Source organism: Ambystoma mexicanum, chromosome 4q (assembly GCF_040938575.1).
Source record: "Ambystoma mexicanum isolate Mex_15411 chromosome 4q, UKY_AmexF1_1, whole genome shotgun sequence".
NCBI classification, from domain to species: domain Eukaryota; kingdom Metazoa; phylum Chordata; class Amphibia; order Caudata; family Ambystomatidae; genus Ambystoma; species Ambystoma mexicanum.
The window spans coordinates 156,994,334-157,005,350 of record NC_090928.1 but is presented as its reverse complement, the minus strand read 5'-3'; the positions used below and the strand labels follow the sequence as shown (position 1 = coordinate 157,005,350).

Sequence of the window (11,017 nt, the reverse complement as noted above, 5' to 3'; positions counted from 1 at the left end):
TGCAGGACATACTCCGAGTCTCATAAGGCAAGTCATCTCGGTGCGAAAAAAATCAGGCTTTGGGGAATCCAGGGTCGAACACTGCCAGGAAGGTTTTAAACACCTTGGTGGTCATCGCTAGACCCAAGAGCCCACCTACATCGAAAGGCTGTTCATCTAATGTGACTTCATCACATAGGGCTGTGGTCAGTGCACATCCAGGATGATACTTTCCTCAGGGAACTGATGATTCATCACAAGAGGTCGTCTTGAGATGAGGCGTTCACTTTAGAATGCTATGCCAGACCAAGTCAAAAAGGAAGCTCTTCTTGGAATCATTCTAGAGTCATCGGATGACTCCATCATAGAGTCATCCATGAATAGTTCAGAATGATCATCCAAAGTCATCCTGAAGTATGTGTATAGGCCACAATATGTCAATGAGATCACTCTAGGGTTATCACAGAAACAACTCCAGGATGAATTCTGATTACTTCCAGTGATGATCTTGTATTACTGTAGGATGAATTTGGGACAACTTCGGGATGAGTGGGGATTACTCCAGGATGACTGTCTGCCAACTTCAAGATGAGTTGGGAATACTCCAAGATGACACCATGACATCTTCAGGATGGGTTGGGATTGCTACAGGATGATTCCATGCCAACTTCAGGATGGGTGGGGATTACTACAGTATGTCCCCATGACAACTTTCAGATGGGTGGGAATTACTACAGGATGGTTCCATGACAACTTAAGAATGGGTTTGGAATTATGAATGATTATTGCAGACATCTCTAGGATGAGCTTACAATTATTTTAAGATGCTTCCAAAAGAGTTAGGAAAAGGGTTTTGATTATCCCAGGATGTATCCCTTGTGAGTAAGCTGGGTGGTATTACTTTAGGAAATATCTAGTTAGACTTATGAATAGTGTACTGGGAAACCTCAAGGGAATTGGCAGCCATCACTTCCCATCTTTGCCTTCTATGCTAGAGTACCCAAATATTGTTAACTAAGTGTGTACAAAACTACAAATACACCCCACAATGTCACAAACCAACCTGTAAACTCCCTAATGTCAGTTCTCACCTCTAGCTAACTGGGCATCACACCCAATAAACCCCCACAATTACAAATCACTGCCCTTAAATACACACTTTCAGTGACCGAAACAGAATGACACACACACACACACGCACACGCACGCACGCACGCACGCACACACACACACACACACACACACACACACTCTTAATCTATACATGTGGGGCAATCTTGTTGTACATTACGTGTTCGATTAGTAATATTACTTGAATTAGGTAGTAACTAGTTTACATTATGATAGTAAAATACTGCAGGCATAAATTGCTGTGATTATAAGATGTCTTGAATCAAACAGACTCAGAATGTGTTCAACATATTTTTATTTACCAAATGCAGTTCAACAGGCATAGCTGTAGACTATAAGAATGAAAACAGTTGGCAAGAATACAAATAAAAAAACAACCATTCTTTGTTTCAAAAGGTGTAGTCTTCTTCGGGACTCTTCTGGCATTGCAGATTTTAGTAGTAAGCTTCCTTCTCATCACTCTAGAGTCCATAGTAGGCCAACTGTTGGTGGCCTTGCACACAGATCTAAAGAATTCTGAAAAAAAGAAAGGGTACATGAATATAAATGGACATCTGAATAGGCTCTCTTCCCCCACCCACAGAACCACACCCATACATACACTCCTCCCACACAAACTCAGCTCCTCACACAGCATCCGGCTCCCCCAAACCACACACTCAGTAACCATGGCCCAATTCAGCACCCAGCCCACAAACATGCAAAGCATCCAGGCACCTCAACTGGCCCCACCCTTCTCCCCAATGGCCTCCCACTCATTTTCCCCCAAGTTCCCCCACCACTCTTCTTGCCCAACTGCTCCTCCACTCATCTTCTCCCACCCACATGCACAATTTCCCAGCCGCATGCACACACTAACCCCGCCCACACAACAGTCACCCCGACATACAGGGCCCCCCTTCTTCTCCAACTAGCTCCTTCTACCCTCGTCTTCACCATCTTTTTCCTCAACTACCCCTCTATACCCCCTCCCCTCCAACTACCCCATCCGTCTGCTCCCCAGACACAATATCTCCCACACACATGCACACACAAAAACTCAGCCCCCCCAAAACACACAATACCCAAGCACCCATACACACATCCCTGTACACAAAAACCCAGGTTCACCCCTCCCAGTAGACAGCACCAAGCCCTCTTAGTTGCCCCCATTCTCCAATCGTCCCCTTCTCCCCAGGTGCCCCAACCCCTCTTCTGCCTCAACTGCCCCTCTTCTCCAATTACCCCCTCTCCCACACCCCTCTTCATCGCTAACTATCCTAGCCCTTCTCTCTCTCACACACACACACAAACATACAAAGAGGTGCACATGCACAAACACATAGGCAGCCCTGCCCCTCAGAGCACCATCTTACTAATGCCTTCTAAGCGAAGCACCCAAATTTAATGTTCAGAAAGAATTGCTGCTCTGTCTTAACAGCTCTTGAAAAGTTCACTTCCTTAGTATTCCGCAGGCGTGCATGCACTAACAGGTGGCACAGGAATATATCTCTATATATCCATAGCCGCAATGAGGCATGGGAAGTCTGTGCAGTGGTTCAGGGCAACGCTGTCAGAGGGGCACTGCAAGGCACGTTGTCTGCCTCAACGGCTGTGCAGCTTCCATGTACAAAGCTCAAATGAGGCCACAGTGTTGCCTCCCAACCTCCAGTGGCTCTCTAGTGAGTTCCCAGCATCCCATCAGATGCTGCAGGCCCTTAAATAAATACCACTTTCTTTCTTCAAGCAGCGCATTAAAGCTGGGGCGGTTTACAAATGATGGCCCATTTAAGAGATCATTGATTTGGAGGAGATGTTCATAACATTTCTGTGTTAAGAAATGCAAATAGGTATTTGCATCCTGAACGCACACACAAAGCACAAGTTAGCTGCCTAAATCTACTCTCTCCTCCAGGTCAATTACAATATATCAAACAAGCAGTTTTAAAATAGCTAAATTATTTTCATATTCTGATATTTAACACACCAAAACGTTTATTTTTGGTAGAATATGATGAAATATCACATCATATATGAACCCTGCATTTGTCAAACACTTAAACACAGACAGGTAACCTTTTCACACATTACAAGTTATAATTTGATATTATCAAAACTCAAAGGCCATTTCTTTGCATTTTGCTGAATTGCATCTGGTATTTGTAGTGTCCCAGTCAAGAGGGTGGCCTAATGCAATAATTGTACCCTTTTTGCTTAATATATTGCCGTAATGATTTATATATTTGAATGGGTACCTTACTTTGGCCAGTGAAGCCAGAAACCTTGGGGTCATCTTCGACTCCTCTCTATCCTTTACGCCTCACATCTTGGACCTTGCCAAGAAGGCCCACTTTCAACTCTACATCCTTAGAGGCATTCTCCCTTTACTCATCTTCCCCTGGAAGCTCAAAGTATCTAGAGCTCTGGTCCTCTCCAGGCTGGATTACTGCACCAGACTATTCCTCAACCTGCCCCTTTCTTCACTCTGTCCTCTTCAACTAATTCAGAATAGGGCTGCAAGACTTTTCCCTGGCCTCAAGCTCAAGGATCGCATATCTCCAAGACTAAAATCTCCCACATTGGCTCCTGGTTGCTGCAAGGATTAAATTAAAGACCCTTTGCATCATCCACAAGGTTGTCTGGGGCCTGGTACCACACTACCTGCAGCTCTCTCACGAAATATTCTTCTTCTTCCAGATCTCTTTGATCTTCACACTCCAACTCTCTGCTGGTCAAACGTTTCTGCAAGCAGAGGGCTGGGGCAGATCCCTCTCCTCAGCAGGCTCCCTCCTAGGGAACAGTCTCCATCTCTCTCTCTCTTTCTCTCTCTCTCTCTCTCTCTCTCTGTCTCTCTCTCTCTCTCTCTCTCCCTGTCTTGAACTGGACCACCTCAAGTTCTGCAAACTCCTCACGACCCTTCTCTTCTCCTCCTCCTTCCCTCTCCCCCTCCTGTGCTAACCATCCCCTTTGTTGCTGAGATTGGCCACCTGGTCCCCGATGAGTCCAATAGGATCCTGGCCTTCTGCCCAATCGCCACCAGCACCCCTCCTGCACTGCCTTCTGGGCCCACACCCACCTGTCGGATTATTTGCGACACTCTGCACTTACATGTTGGACGGTCGACCTCCCCCTTTGCTGGTAAGTCTCCCTGGGGGACACTAATAGCACTTACCCCACCCCCTTTTTTTCTATTCACTGCACTTGCATGTTCTGAATGTCACAAGGCCTAGTAGGACCGCTTTTTGTTTCTATTAAATCATTGTCAATTATTAATGTTTATTTGCTCGCCTGTCCCCTTCCCCTTTGCCTTGTGGAGCTTTAAAACACTGTCTTGCTGTATAAGCGCCTTATACATTTCCAATAAATAAATAAATATGGTATTTGTACTTTTGAAGTCATCTTTATGAAGCAGAGCATTGTTGAAAGCCAGACGTGGGTTGAGGAGGGGAATGGAATGAGAGCGCATGCGAGTCCGGAATATTTGCCCAGGATGTGGAAAGAGACACTACAATCTTGGAGACTGGTGTAGTTATTTTTCCCTGATTGTTGTCATGTGCTGCTTTTCAGGGCACAAGTAAAGGATACGTGTAGGTGGATAGTGTGCCCTTTTTCAGAGGACAGACGGAACCACCTTGGGTGTTTAGGGGGTCAGCAAGCTTGCTCAAGCATTTGGCTACCAGGATTTCACCCAGGTTGTCATGTTTCCAGTGCAGACACTTACCCACTAGATGCATAAAATGATTATCAAAGCACATGCTCGTATTGGGATTTTGTTTTCATGGGAATATTTCACTACATATTTCTGGGTTAAAAAGGTGAGCACCTTTTATACTTGGCCAGCATATTAAATGAAAAATGGCCCCTCTCAGGTTATTTTTCAGTTGATTACTTTTTTTGAAAGGCCAATGCTCTTTTGTCTGGTGCGCTTTAAATGTCAAGTGAACTACATTTGTACCTTTATTTTTTAAATGTTTTTATTGAGCATTTGTAAGATGCCTATACAGCCAAAGGTGTTTCCAGGTGCCAGAAGGCAAGAGGGTGGAGAGGCAGAGGGGAAAACAAATAAAATGGTCCTGCTAGGCTTTGTGACATTTGGATCGTGCAAGTGTTTTAAGAGGAAGTGCAAGGGGGAGGAGGCAGGTCAGGGACGAAGGATGGGGTAGGGGAGTGGAGGAAGTGCAGGAGGGAGAGGGCCCCCAAGGGCTGGGCAAGTGCTATAGGGAGACCAAGAGAGCAAGTGCCCTGGGAACCAGGGGTGAGGGTCAAGTAGTGCGTGGACAGGGTGGACCCGACTCAGTAGGCTAGTCAGGGAAGGGTGCCCATATGGTGCTGGCATGGCCTTAGAGAGGTAATCTTGCTGTAGACCCTGATTCAATGGTTTAGAGTGAAGACTTTCTGTGTAAAGACACAGTGCACCCAGGCCCAAGGCCTTTAGGTAATGACAGTGGAGCAAGGCCCACACCATTTAGGCAGTGACACAGTGCCTCCACGCCCACAGACTTAAGTAATGACACAATCATAGCTTTTAGGTAATAAAACACTGCAGAAAGCAGACAGACCCAAAACATTTATGCAATGACAATGCAGCCAGTCCAAGTCCCAGTCCCAGTATATGAATGAGCATTTAAAAAAGTTATCAACACTGGGAAAATAGCCTGAGAGAAGAACTTCCAATAACTATGTCCACCTTTTAAACCCAAAATATATAATGAAGTATTCCAAGGAAAACAAAATCCAAACAGGAGACGTGTGCTTTGGTGACTCTTTTACGTGGTCTTGTAGTTAAGCGTCTGCACTGGCAACATGACAATCTGGGATGAAATCCTATTGGCCCAACACTTGGGCGAGCAAATATATTTAATGCTTGCCTCAAAGACATCTAACATGGGCTGCATTCTCCCTCACTTGCCCCCACCCCCTTCTTTCCCTCAATTACTCCCACACTTCTCTCCGTCAACAGCCCCACCCCTTCCCTCCAGAAACAGCCCCAGTCAGATAGCTCAGTGGGTTGAGCACTCGCTGCTACAATCTTTGTGTGATTGGCAGGTCCGATTTCCACCATGGCATACTCAGCCTTTCCATTACAACTTTGGTTGGGTGATATTGTATGTAAATCTGTTCTATGTAAAATGCTTTGGCAAAAGCACCATATAAATAGCATCATTATTCTCCAACTACCACCCAATGCCTTCACCCCCAAAACCCTTCACCCACTTCTGCCTCACACACCTCTCCACCCCATTCTCCCTCAACTGCCCCATCTCCGCACCAGCTGTCTTTCTTCCTCAGCTGCCCCATCTTTCTCCTCCAAGTGCCCCTTCTCTCACAACTGCCCCTCACTCCCTCTCCTTCACCTGCCCCCCTCCATTCTCCCATCTGCCCCCAGCTGCCACCTCCCTTCTCCCCCGACATCACCTACCGAATTCTCAACCAGACCTTCTTTCCCAAACTACCCTGTTTCTCTCAACTCCCCCACACCTCCCAAATGCCCTGACCACCCTTCTCCCTCAACAACGCAAAACCCCTTCTCCCTCAATTGCCATCCCACGCTTCCACTCCAACTGACCCTTCTCCCTAAACCGCCCCAACCATCCTCTCTAATGGCCCCCTTCTCCCACAACAGCCCCAACCGTCCTCTCCAATTCCCCCCTTCTCCAACTGCCCCAACCCTCCTCCCAAATTGCCCCTCCTCCCTCAACTACCCCAAACCTCCTCCCCAATTTCCCCATCTCCCTTAACTACCCTGATACCTCCCCATCAATTGCCCCATCTCCCTCAACTGCCCCCAGGCCATCTTGACCACCATCTGCCCCTCACCCCTTCTCCCTCCAAACACTCCTGAACTCACCTCCACCCCTTCTCTCTCAACTGCCCCTCGATACCCAAATGCCCAACCCCCCAAAAGCTGCCGTTCTTCTCTAGCCGCCATGCTCCTCCTCCTTCAAATGCCCCATTCTCACCCATGTGCCCATCCCTTCTTCTCCAAACTGCCCCTTCTGTCTCTCACGCAACTGCCCTCATTCACCTTCTCTTTCCTACCCCTTATATTTACCCATACCCTTCTCTCTCTCTCTCAATTGTCTCCCACCCTCCCCCAACTGCCCCTTCTCTATCAATTGTCCCCACAGCCCCCTTCTCCCAAAATGCCTTCTTCCTCAACTGCCCCAACCCTCCTTCTCCACAATTGTCCCCTTCTCCGTCAACTGCCCAAACCCCCTTCTACCCAATTGCCCCTTCTGCCTCAACTGCCCCCACCTATTGCCCTCACCAACTGCCCCCACCCCCTTCTCCAAGTGCCCATTTCCCATGCCTATTCTGCTTCAATACTGCCTCTCCACCACAAACTGCTCCTCTCCCTACCCATCTGCACCAATTCTCCCCTTTTCACCCCCCATCCACCCTCCAAACTGTCGCCACTCCTTCTACACCAACTACTCCCTTCTTCGATGAAGGGCTGATAACTCCAACCCATAACCCCTTTCTACTGTAAAGCTAGCTCTGTGGTTTACACTATTTAATTATAAACATTGTCCTTGAAAGTAGCCATTTGTAGGTACAAGATATTCTGCAACTGCATAAGTAATATCTATAGTCAGTCTAGAAATAACTGAATTTTAAGTGGTTTTGCTTTTGTATTCTACTTTCCTCATGCACTGCCCCTTGGTTTTGTAGTCAAAATATTGACCCAGATCCCAAAACCCAGACTTAAGATGGCCACCACCCAGCAGAAACAGCAAGGCACATCACTTTTTTTTTTAGCGCTCTTGCGTTTTCCAATTCCATGCATGAGAATGCCAAGCAGTCCTGTTTGTTCCTTGGATTTCTGGGACTTGTAGTATTTGTGTATTTTCCTTTTTAAATTTAGGACTACACATCTCAGAATTCTAATACAAAAATGAGACTAGATGGCTTTCCTATGAATGAAATAGGAAAACTTAAGACCGCTATGTTTTGCTGCCAAACTAAAATTATTTACACTGTCAGAAATGTGAAAATCACAAAAAATCACAAAGGCATCTCTGAAGCCAGGCAGGCGACCATTTTGGAAGAGTGATATTGTTTCTATTACAAATTCCAACCTCAAAGGCATAGTATGAAACAAAGGAGAAAAAAGAATACATGTTTTGAAACCTTTGTAAATTATGTCAATGATCACTTTTAAACACGCTATAAAATAGCCCAAATGCTATTTCGAAAAATAAAGTATGCCCAAAGTTTTTTTTAGCAGGCAAGTTAACATTTATTTTATTTGAGCTCTTTAAATAAACAAAGAACAAGCAAGATACTTATGCTATTTATATTCAGCGATGCTCCAACTTTATTTATTTTGGGATGACTAAAGCAAAGTCACCACAAAGGTTTACATGTGAGGCTCCACTTCACAGTGGGATATCTCCCTTTTCTGATCTGTTATAGAAAAAAAAGAAGCACACGCTAAGGCTGCTGTAACAGCTCGGTGATTTAGCACCAAGTTTAGAGAGGACCCTGGTGCTAAGTGTTTAACAGCGCCGTAAAAGGCTGCAGTGCCGTTAAACACTTAGCGCCTTACTACGAGGTTCCTTTGCAGAACCCGTCCTGAACGGCTGGTCTAGACCAGCCGTTAAAGTAGGGACCCGCAAAGGGACTCTCGAGGTAAGTATGGTACCGCAATTTGCGGTATCGTACTTACCGCCTTCCCCAGTCCCATTGAGCCCTATGGGGCAAAAATGGGAATGGGGAAGGGCCAATGTTCAATGGGGAATTACCGCCCCGCCAACCTTGGAATGGGGTGGTAATTCCCCATTGAACATTGGCGGACTCGTTACGATACCGGCACCAACCATGATGCTAATAGCACCATGGTTTAGCGCCAGTATCGTAATGAGGGCCATATCCATGACTTAACGCCACAAATGCTTGCAAGGCTGATTCTACCATTCACCTTTCAAATGGCAGCACGTAAACTTGGTTCAGTGAGGTTACAACAACTTGACAGCGCATAAAAGCAATAGGAATCAGATATCAAGCACTTTACAATGATGACGTATTTTGCTAGCACTATTATGGTACGAACTCACAACCTCAACTATTTATTTATTTGATCGATAACAAATCGTGAAGGGTGACTTGATTTGTGAAGCTAAAAATCAGTACATGTGGCCACTGACATAGAAATAAGACCGAATTACGAGGCATACTTTACACAAGATGTAATAAGCATTGAAAATGCCAACAGTATGGGCGTTTGTGAAGGAATGGGAAAGGCACTGGCCAGGCACATCCGTAGTGGTACTAACTGCCCATTGATATTAGCAGTTGCAAAATAGTGCGAGAGTCTAGGCATCTAATCGCAGTGCCTGGCAAATGCCTAATACGTATACACATGCCAAAACTGTTGGCTTTGCCAATGCTGGTTTTTAACAGGACTTCAGTGAACAACATGCCGAGTGCTTATAAATCGAGTGGACCTGGTAAGGTATTTTTATTACACCAGTAGTGGGTTTACAACTCTAGGGCCCGATTCATGGAAAAAGGAGCATTGACCCTGCAAAGTTTGCGCCTCAAAAAGTACTTTTCACGCCACGGCGCAAATAAGAAAATCTGCTTACTCCGCGTATTCACAGAATTTTCCATGCAAAGCAACCCTATTTGGAAGAAGCGACTGGAACGCCGACGACACGCCCCCACGCACAGCAATTCCAGCCACGCATACAGACCTTTGCGCACCCCTCGACCGCGAAGCAACGCACCTGGAAAAACAGCATGCAAACCCTTTGCGCACCCCTCGACCGTGAAGCAATGCACTTGGAAAAACAGCATGCAAACCCCCACCACCAAGGCAGCACCCTGGCGACACTGCGTAGGGTCCCTTGTAACTATTCCCAGCACCCCCACATTATACATACCATGACTCGTAGAAGTTGTCATTTCCCGATAAATGTGCGTGCAAACCACTGTAAACAGTGCCTGCACCCCGCTACACTGCTTACGCGCAACCCTGACTTTCAATCAGAACCCTGACGGCGTGCACGCACCCCTAAATCCAACATGCAATCTTACCTCTGCGCAGTGATTCATTTTCACAAGTGTCTAGACGCCTGCATTAGAGTGGCAGTCAGATCGTGAGCTTTGCGTAGTCATTTCCCCGATGTGAGGTTGCACAGTCAGATCCATGAATACAATTTTTTCTGCACAGTTGTGGCCATGCGATTGCCTTGCGTGGGTCGTCCCACGGAACACCCACAATGTTCCTTGTTCTTCCTCATTCTATGTGTTCCGCACCCTATTAGGGTCTCTGGGTAGGCCCAGCCCGCACTCTGCGAGGAATCTCGCACGAGGCGCTCGACCACTCAAAGAGATGTGCCGAGCCGGCGCAACCTCCACGCAAGTCCCGGCTCAACTCTGGTGCCCTCATGAGGCAGGATACTTTCTCTTTTGAGCTCCTACTGTCGCAGCTCTCATGTTGCACTGCATGTGTGCGCAGAGCTCATTTAGTTCTGTTTTTTATACATCGGCCCTCCTGACCTTCTCTCACTGCATGCACAGCCTTATGCTGATAGGAGCTGTTATCTTTAGCTAGTATGACATCTGAGACTTTCCCCCCTGCTGACGCCTTCCAGGAAAGGGAGGTTTAGAGAAATGTTTATTTACCTAGTTGGGGACAGCACAAGAGAGGGGAGGCCAGTGAAACCATGAACATGCGCAGTATGTTAGTCCTTGCCTCGTGCATGCGCTCACGGGGCTGCCGATTACGTGGGGCCTGGAGTTTTTCAGTTCCCACTTACCCCATGCTGACGCCTTCCAGGAAAGGGAGGTTTAGAGAAATGTTTATTTACCTAGTTGGGGACAGCACAAGAGAGGGGAGGCCAGTGAAACCACGAGCATGCGCAGTATGTTAGTCCTTGTCTGGTGCATGATACGCTCGCGGGGCTGCCGATTACGTGGGGCT

At 46.7% G+C, this 11,017-nt stretch overlaps 1 long non-coding RNA gene across 1 annotated transcript; it reads right to left on the bottom strand.

Moving 5' to 3' along the window:
• Positions 1-1,388: 1,388 nt before the first annotated feature.
• LOC138468486 (uncharacterized) lies at positions 1,389-10,782 on the bottom strand. Its single transcript, XR_011268272.1, has 2 exons — positions 10,129-10,782; positions 1,389-1,626 (listed from the first exon to the last, which is right to left on the bottom strand). It is a non-coding gene; the product is annotated as an uncharacterized lncRNA (long non-coding RNA).
• Between the last annotated feature and the right edge of the window lie 235 nt (positions 10,783-11,017).